General features: G+C 43.6%; 1 pseudogene; it reads left to right on the plus strand.

The window, feature by feature from the left end:
- Positions 1 to 1,329: 1,329 nt before the first annotated feature.
- On the plus strand, positions 1,330 to 2,610 carry LOC149978099 (uncharacterized; annotated as a pseudogene).
- Positions 2,611 to 10,531: the final 7,921 nt, after the last annotated feature.

Here is a 10,531-nt window from a genome sequence, read left to right on the forward strand (position 1 = left end):
CCTTATACAGTATAATTGAGATGTCAGTATCTCAATAGGACTAACCTGGATACACGATAAAGGATATACAGTATAAACCCATAAGGAAAAGAATAATCAAAGTCATATAAGAATCTTGTACGGCTGAATATATGTCAGTGGTGTATTTGTATACGTGTTACAGTAACTTAAATGCCTATGTGGCAGCACGATTGAATACTGTATAAGCTTTGTGACATCCGCTGGTGTAAAACAGGCTTTTTAAATACATCTGATTTGAGTTGAATACAAGGCTGTGGTGATTTTCCTTCATAGATATGGCGTGTGAGACCTTAGAAGACTCAGCTTGCATGTCTCTTCTATGGTTTTAATACAACACATGCAACATGAACAGTCCGTCGGCTATTACAAGAGTCTTCTATGAATCTTGCATATGTATTGGCTGCAGGTAGAAAATAATCATCTTGTTCAATTCTTCTTTATGTTTTCTGTATTGGACTTGTGACATCAGTTTATACCGTAGCTTGTAAATGTTCATTGTGTATTCTGGCCCCAACTATACAGACTATAATGCCATGTCTACTTATAGCTTCATTATAAATTCATGAGGTCATCCATTTATCTGTCAATCATGGGATGGAAGTGGTCACCCCTGAATCATGCATTTTATAGCACAAATTAAAGTGTGTGTGTGTGTGTGCGCGCACATGTGTGTTTAGTCTAACCTGAGTGCATTGAACAGCTGGCTCTCATACAATACCTGAATAAAGAGGAGTGTGGCATGTACTGGCTGTCCTATGATTAACACGCTCGCACACACACACTCCTCACACACAGAAGCTTGCCTTTGCCGAGGAGGTTGTTGCCAAGCGGCTCAGAGGGAGAGAGCAAGCTGATTGGCTCATTCCCATGACTGGAGATTCCCCCACCAGTCAGGCGGTCTTCTCTCTCTTCTAATACAGGAACCTTTTACAGTTTTTCTCAATTGCTAAAACACTAAAACCCATTGGCTGAACAAAGTTCTCAGTTGCCTGGACTCATTTAGCTAATTATGAAGTCTGTTGTCAATACCTTAAACCATTTCACATGGTAAAACACAATTTGCAGACTTTTCAGCAGAACTCTAAACACATTCTCATTCTCAAAACACATTCTGCACTCTAATGCACATGTCATCCATACTGGGAAACACAAGTGGCAACAATCAAATACAAATAGAGAAGACATGTCATTGATTGAACACAAACACTCAAAATTGATTTAACCTGTTTCAAATAATGCGACACAACCAATATAAGCCAGTTCAGAGAGCAAACAATTTGTTGAAGGTGGGAAGGAGAAAGTCTGAGAATGGATAGAAGAAACAATGTGAGAGTACGAGGACGAGTGCGTATGCGAGGTGGGCGACGAGGAGGAAGAGGAGGAGGAGGGCAAGAAAGAGGAAGAGGAGGACGAAGAGTGGAAATATCTGATGAAATTTTAGCAACAGTTATAGACCATGTTCTTGTCCATGGACTGACAATGAGGGAAGCAGGACTTAGAGTGCAACCCAATTTTGAGCCGATTTTCTGTGTCCACCACAGTAAGGACATTCAGAGAAGAGAACAGGTACAGGATACTACTGTATATTTGTAATTGCAAATTTACTGTACTACACTATATACAGCTGTTTCAATAGACATTTGTAAAGTTAATCACTGTATGTATTGGACTGCATGAATATGTTTTGTAACTGCACAACTACTTTTTGTAGAATTGCAAGGCTGCCACATGCAGGTGGAAGGACAGCTATATTTACTCGGGAGCAAGAGGCCGTTATAGTTGGCATGGTCCTTGAAGATAATGCAATACGACTCAGAGAAATCCAGGAACAAGTGATACAAGACAACACACACTTCCAGGGAATCGACAGTGTGAGCATTTCCACAACTGACCGTGTCCTCCATCGTAACAGGATGCGAATGAAACAAGTATACAGAGTACCTTTTGAGTGCAACTCACCATGGGTGAAAGAACTGCGAGCTCAGTATGTGCAAGTAAGTATACATTCAGAAACATTTACTTTAATCCAGATTGTCTACAGTACTAACACATACTATGTGAATGACATTACTCTTCAATACGTACAATGTATGTGAATCAGAAGCCTAATTGTACTCTACAGTATAGCACTGTCTCTGTACGACTTACAAAATCCTACATACAGTATATTCTGTTTCTACACAGACAATATTTGACTTGGAATCCTTGGACAGACCCCATGAGTTCATCTTTGTCGATGAAGCAGGCTTCAATCTAACAAAGAGGAGAAGGAGAGGCCGAAACATGATTGGACAGCGGGCCATTGTTGAAGTCCCTGGTCAACGAGGTGGCAATGTCACAATCTGTGCTGCTATCAGCAAACATGGTGTTCTACATCACCATGTTACACTCGGGCCATATAACACCCAGCACCTTCTAAGATTTATTGCCAATCTAAGATATATTTTCTTTGAGCAGCAGGTTCAAGAGCAGCAGGGTCAAGAGCTAAATGAGAATCCCATTCCCACCTATGTGATAGTGTGGGACAATGTCAGTTTCCACCGAGCTGCTCAGGTAAGGAATGGTTTAACATCAATGGGCAGTTTATGAACTTGTACCTCCCTCCATACTCGCCTTTCCTGAATCCGATTGAGGAGTTTTTCTCCTCTTGGAGATGGAAAGTGTATGATAGACAACTCTACACCAGAGTAAATCTGCTGCAAGCCATGGATTTAGCCTGTGGTGATATAGGTGAGGAATCATGTCAGGGTTTGGATACAGCACACAAGAGGCTTCTTCCCCCGTTGCCTCAGGAGGGACAATATTGCTTGTGATGTCGACGAAGTCCTCTGGCCTGACCCAGCCCAAAGACAAGAAGAAGCACATTGATCACGTTTACTCCTTTTTTGTCCCTTTTAGTATTGTATACTGTAGTACAGTGCATTGTAGGCTGTATACTGTACAATGGACAAACTGTATGGCCCTGAACATTGTGCTTTCCATTTATTAACAGTACTGACTGCTCAATAGATTTTGACTGGTTGCAGGTTCATATCAACAAAGAACAAGAATTACAGTATCACAGAGACAAAGGAGAAGTTTGTGAGATGCAGGGTACAGTACTGTAAAAATAGGGGTACAAGGAGGAGGAAGAACAAAAAACAAAATTGCAAAGAGCAAAGCAGAGTAGTAATTTCTGATAAATTCTGAACCAGTATGATAGAACATGTTTTTGTTCATCAAAAGACAATAACGGAAAATATGAATATTTTTTTAGATAAAAAATGTACTTCTCCATGAGAATTGTATGTTTTGAACAATGTGTTTTCTATTTTTCGGTGTATTGTTTACTGACTGCTTGAGAGTGTATATCATTTTGATCACTTTGTTTATGATTTGAGAGCCGTGTTTGATTTTGAACACAGGTAAAACTGTTTTGAGGCGAATGTTTCATTTTGCGAGAGGAGTCAGAGGTTATGTGTCACGCCCTGACCATAGTTTACTTTGTATTTTCTATGTTTTGTTTGGTCAGGGTGTGATCTGAGTGGGCATTCTATGTTTCATGTCTTGTTTGTCTATTTCTATGTTCAGCCTGATATGGTTCTCAGTCAGAGGCAGGTGTTCGTCATTGTCTCTGATTGGGAACCATATTTAGGTAGCCTGGGTTTCACTGTGTGTTTGTGGGTGATTGTTCCTGTCTATGTGTTTTTCACCAGATAGGCTGTTTTAGGTTTTCGTTACGTTCTTTATTTTTGTAGTGTTTGCATTGATTCGTGTTTTACGTTTGTTCATTAAAACATGGATCGCAATCTACATTCTGCATTTTGGTCCGACTCTCCTTCACATATAGAAAACCGTTACATTATGTAAATAGTTCTTGAAGATGAGGTTTTGTGTTTAATGTTTTCAGGAAATGGAGCAAGGTTTCAGAAATTGTGTTTTAGCAATTGAGAAAAACTGTAACTTGTTTTTACCCCCATCTCCCCCACCAACCACTGGTTCTCTCATTACACTCCCCATCAGCCCACACAGCCCATTCTCTTTTAATTAGGTTTGTTTCAAAGGAGCTGTTTTTATATCAGCGCTACAGTACAGTAGCCAAGGTGAGGGACACTCACTTCCATCTGACAGATCTATCCTCGGGATTGTAATTACAAAAATGATGAGTGTATCATTATGCCCAGATCACAGAACAGTGTGGGTGGAAACGTTGTACTTTCTGTAAAAGGAGGGATTTTATAACATTCTGCGATCTTTACTTGATCAAAGGACACAAAGGTTAGCTGTGTGAGGCAGAAATAGATAACTGTGTATTAACACGAGAGGATCCTTGAACACAGCCAAATCTATGTAGACTGTAGATTAGACCGTTTACTTCACAGAGCTTCCTTGTCTGTGGCTTCTGATAACACTGAGGACTGAGATGTCTTGCCTTGGGGCTGGTGTGAGTGTGTGTGTGTGTGTGTGTGTGTGTGTGTGTGTGTGTGTGTGTGTGTGTGTGTGTGTGTGTGTGTGTGTGTGTGTGTGTGTGTGTGTGTGTGTGTGTGTGTGTGTGTGTGTGTGTGTGTGTGTGTGTGTGTGTGTGGGAGCGTGTATGCATGCGAGTGTGTGGCTGGTCTGCACATTTGAGTGTGCGTGTGTGAGTTTGTGCGCATCCGTGTGTATATATCCATGTGTGTGTGTGCGCTTGCGCACGTGTCTCTCGGCAAGAGTGTGCCAGTGAATTTAACAAGGTCATCAAGTGCCAGGCTGGCAGCAATGATTTCCTCAAAAGGAATACTCCCATACAGCATGTCAGCCGTCTGAACACCCCTCTACAATAGATAAACTTATCTTTACTACTCCACACACACACACACACACACTTTAAAGGAAAGGCCTATTGCTAAGGCGCAATTACAGTCAGTTAGCCATCCGCCATATATCCTTCAACTCATTTTACTATGCATTCAGGGTTCAAATGTATTCCATCATATTTCTTTACAAGGGCAGTAAATACATTGGCATTGTTTATGGCGGACGTTTCACTTTCCATCAGCACTGTCACTGCTTTCCAGTTTACTGTAACATTTTGTTTTCCTCTCTAACAGGAAACAGTGAGTAGCTGCATAGTCACCCTAACCCTGGTCTACCTCTGTATTGCTGAAGGATGTTCTGGTCTGCCTCTGTATTGCTGAAGGATGTTCTGGTCTGCCTCTGTATTGCTGAAGGATGTTCTGGTCTGCCTCTGTATTGCTGAAGGATGTTCTGGTCTGCCTCTGTATTGCTGAAGGATGTTCTGGTCTGCCACTGTATTGCTGAAGGATGTTCTGGTCTGCCTCTGTAATGCTGAAGGATGTTCTGGTCTGCCTCTGTACTGCTGAAGGATGTTCTGGTCTGCCTCTGTATTGCTGAAGGATGTTCTGGTCTGCCGCTGTATTGCTGAAGGATGTTCTGGTCTGCCTCTGTACTGCTGAAGGATGTTCTGGTCTGCCTCTGTATTGCTGAAGGATGTTCTGGTCTGCCTCTGTATTGCTGAAGGATGTTCTGGTCTGCCTCTGTATTGCTGAAGGATGTTCTGGTTTGCCTCTGTACTGCTGAAGGATATTCTGGTCTGCCTCTGTATTGCTGAAGGATGTTCTGGTCTGCCTCTGTATTGCTGAAGGATGTTCTGGTCTGCCTCTGTATAGCTGAAGGATGTTCTGGTCTGCCTCTGTACTGCTGAAGGATGTTCTGGTCTGCCTCTGTATTGCTGAAGGATGTTCTGGTCTGCCTCTCTACTGCTGAAGGATGTTCTGGTCTGCCTCTGTATTGGTGAAGGATGTTCTGGTCTGCCTCTGTATTACTGAAGGATGTTCTGGTCTGCCTCTGTATTGCTGAAGGATGTTCTGGTCTGCCTCTGTACTGCTGAAGGATGTTCTGGTCTGCCTCTGTACTGCTGAAGGATGTTCTGGTCTGCCTCTGTATTGCTGAAGGAGGTTCTGGTCTGCCTCTGTATTGCTGAAGGATGTTCTGGTCTGCCTCTGTACTGCTGAATGATGTTCTGGTCTGCCTCTGTATTGCTGAAGGATGTTCTGGTCTGCCTCTGAATTGCTGAAGGATGTTCTGGTCTGCCTCTGTATTGCTGAAGGAAGTTCTGGTCTGCCTCTGTACTGCTGAAGGATGTTATGGTCTGCCTCTGTATTGCTGAAGGATGTTCTGGTCTGCCTCTGTACTGCTGAAGGATATTCTGGTCTGCCTCTGTATTGCTGAAGGATGTTCTGGTCTGCCTCTGTATTGCTAAAGGATGTTCTGGTCTGCCTCTGTACTGCTGAAGGATGTTCTGGTCTGCCTCTGTATTGGTGAAGGATGTTCTGGTCTGCCTCTGTATTGGTGAAGGATGTTCTGGTCTGCTGAAGGATGTTCTGGTCTGCCTCTGTATTGCTGAAGGATGTTCTGGTCTGCCTCTTTATTGCTTAAGGATGTTCTGGTCTGCCTCTGTATTGCTGAAGGATGTTCTGGTCTGCCTCTGTATTGCTGAAGGATGTTCTGGTCTGCCTCTGTACTGCTGAACGATGTTCTGGTCTGCCTCTGTACTGCTGAGGATGTTCTGGTCTGCCTCTGTATTGGTGAAGGATGTTCTGGTCTGCCTCTGTATTGCTGAAGGATGTTCTGGTCTGCCTCTGTACTGCTGAAGGATGTTCTGGTCTGCCTCTGTATTGCTGAAGGATGTTCTGGTCTGCCTTTGTACTGCTGAAGGATGTTCTGGTCTGCCTCTGTATTTGTGAAGGATGTTCTGGTCTGCCTCTGTAGTGCTGAAGGATGTTCTGGTCTGCCTCTGTATTGCTGAAGGATGTTCTGGGCTTCCTCTGTATTGCTGAAGGATGTTCTGTTCTAACTTTGAATTCCTTCCTGAAGCACACTAACAGACTACTGCTCAGCTCCAGGCTCGGCCCACATGTGACCTTTTGAACCGCGATATTCAGATGATGTGACTGGCATTTGAATTCTCTGCTTCCCCCAGTTATTGCACACAAAAGAGAAAGCAGATGACTAGCTAGACCAGGAAAAAGGCACTGGATTCGTCATAAAAAAAACATGATTTTCATCACAGCTGGTAGACATGTAACAAAGGAAAATCTCATAGATAATCCAGAGGAAGAAATGAGAAGAGTCATCAAAATGGTAATCACGTTCCAGACGAACGCTCCGGTTTCATGCAATATCCCTCAGCTGATGCATTATGTTATCCCCTCACCTGAGGGAATGTGTGTGTGTGTCTAATGTTATGTATGACTCTCTCTGTGTGTGCGTCTATGTCTGTCTGTTTGTCTGTCTTTGTGTGCATGAGTGCTTGTGCACATGCTTGTGTGTATGTGTGTACATGTCTGTGTGTACATACAGTATCTGTGCATGTATGTGTGTGCGTGAGTGTGTGTCTGTGTGTGTCTGTGATATGATTTGATTTGATTGTGAAGAATGGCCCTTCAGATGCAAATTCAGATGACAAGAACATCATTACAGTCCAACGGTCTCTGGGAATGATATCAGACAGGCTAATTTGAGCTCTCTCTCTCTCTCTCTCTCTCTCTCTCTCTCTCTCTCTCTCTCTCTCTCTCGCTCTCTCTCTCTCTGTCAGTCAGTCAGTCAGTCAGTCAGTGTCCTATCTCTCTCTGCTATGCAGTACACACACTACTGAGCCTGGTGATGCTAAGACACTGACTTCTGACCACAGACTCAGCCAGCCACAGAAAGAACATGAAAATACAAAGTCACGTTGACAATGAAATAGAGGAAAAATTGGGAAAATATATCCATTCATTATTTGAGTGGATTAGTAGTGGTTAGTAGAGGAATATTGTTGGTTTGACGTTAAGTTTACTACATTGCACATCCAATTGATTTGCATTCCCCCATGTAATACCCAAACCACATAGACCGTATCTAGTATTTCATGCATAAATCAGCAAGGATAATCTCATCATAAAAATGTGGTTGATAAATCGCTTCTTCCTGCGCTGTCAAAATACCCAAGAGAAGCGATCTTCACTGCTCCGCGGAGAAAATTAGCACAATGATATAACTAACTAAATATTTCAGGTGCCAAGAACTAAAATCATGGAGAGAATTAAAATTAGCCTTAATACTCATCAGTGGCTTACTCCTTCAGCTGTACAAATCACTTCCTCTCTCAACTAGTCAAGCAGTCGCTATAACAACTATCCACCAGGAAAAGAATGACGCATAATATCTTCCAAAATAACACTCTCAAGTTGCATCCGCCCCGGCCTACAGAGAACACCTGTCTTTGACAAAAATCACAAACACCCTCGCACTCAAATATGAAAGCTACTGCTTGACTGCTTGCAATTCAAATGATAGATTTCCATTTTGACAGCATGTCAAAGGGATGAATTGAATATTCAGAGTCAAAGCAGGTGTCACTGAAAACCCATGGAGTGGGATCGCTATCCTTTTATCTATTAACCTTTGGTCTGCTGGCCGTGGACAGCTCTCCTCCTCGCCTGGTTATTGATGGTCTTCTATTGATGTCTTCTAATTCGTCTTTTGCTTCAGTTAGATCCCCCTACCTTGTAATTCATCGTCTGAGCTCTTTTGCCCTTTAGAAATTGCAAAATCATTTCTTCTCATTTGGTGATTTACAGTTATTGCACGGTGATGCGCTCCCGAGGTAATTTGATGCTGAAAATGAGCACGGGACAGGAAGAGAGTTCAAATCGGTAACTCACTCCTCCTCCTTCTCCTTCTCCTCCCCTAACTCACCATATTGGTGTCCCTCCCTGACAACATGTTAGTAATGGGGAGTTCATATGAAGGGAGACTTGTTCGGATTTCAAGGTTGTTGCCCCTTAATGTGTGATTAGATTTCTAAAGAGATGCATGCTGGGTTAAAGATGGAGACAGGTATCTGTTGGACAAACCCCAACCTGATGAGTCCCCTTCAGACATTAGATACAGTGTGTCATCCCACCATGGCCATAACTCACCCTGGATCAGTGGTGAAACCAAGGGGGACCATTATACATGATTCACTTTATAGGCCCGAACGAACGAACTGTACACTGTGGTTTCTCTGATATTTCATTTTCTAACTGTCCTCTACAGCATTGTTACAGCAGCTATGGTGAATGCGTAATCAGGCCAGTTCAGCTCGGCATGGTTTGGCTCAGTTTGGCATTGTGAATCATACAGTACGTCATCCAACGAGGGTCATAATTCATCCTGTATCAGTGGTGAGACCAGTCGATCCATTAGAGGGGCTGTGGAGGGTTAATGTGCTACTGGTTCCTGGTCAGTTCCTGTGCATGCAGTCATCATAGGTGAGCTTAATGCTCAGATACTCCCCAACTTCCTCTCAACACAACACTAAATCCATCGGTTTTAGATAGTAAGCTATACAACTATGGATAGATTTACTTTTTTATAGCAGGTTAGGAGAATTTACGCAGTCGGATAATAGAAATGAACATAGCACATAAGGAGAATTGGATTAAGGGTTAGCTAAAATGCTAAAATTCCACAACGTGACTGAAACGTGCAACATTTGTAAAGTAGCTTTATACCACAACCAATATAAACAACAAATACAGTATACCACAACCAACAGCAACAATCACAACCAATCCCATCCCTGCAGTCACCGACACCACCACGACCCCTACCATCAACACCACCATCACCTCCACCACTACCATCTCCACCATCTCAATCACCACCACCGTCACCACCACTATCACTACCATCACCACCACCATCACAATCACCACAACCACCACCATCACCACCATTACAACTACCAACACCACTTTCACCACCACCACAACCACCATCACCACCACCACCACCTCCACCACCAACATCACCACCATCACCACCACTACAACTACCACCACTACCAACACCACCACCGCCATCACCACCACCATCACCACCACTACAACTACCACCACCACAACCACCACCACCTCTACCACCTCCACTACCATCACCACCACCACCACCACCACCATCCCCAACACCACCACCATCACCACTACCAGCACTACAACTACCATCACCACCACCACCATTGCCACCATCACCACCATTGCCACCATCACCACCACCACTACCATCACCACCAACACCACCATCACAATAACCAACACTACCACCACCACCATCAACACCACTACCACTACCATCACCACTACCATCACCCCCACTACCATGACCACCACCACTAGCATTACCACCACTACCATTACCATCACCACTACTATCAACACCACCACCACTACCATCACCACCACCATCACCCCTACCATCACCACCACTACCACCACTACCATTACCACAACAACCACCACCACCACTAACACTAAAACTACCACCACCATCACCACCACCACCACAAACACCAACACTACCACTAACATCAGTACCACTACCATCACCACCACTACAACTACCACTACCATCACCACAACTACCACCACCACCATCACCACAACCACTACCATCACCACCACCACCACCACCACCATGACCAACACCACCACTACCATCACCA

The sequence above is a fragment of the Oncorhynchus mykiss genome, chromosome 15 (genome assembly GCF_057628025.1).
Source record: "Oncorhynchus mykiss isolate SJ-2025 chromosome 15, ASM5762802v1, whole genome shotgun sequence".
NCBI lineage: Eukaryota > Metazoa > Chordata > Actinopteri > Salmoniformes > Salmonidae > Oncorhynchus > Oncorhynchus mykiss.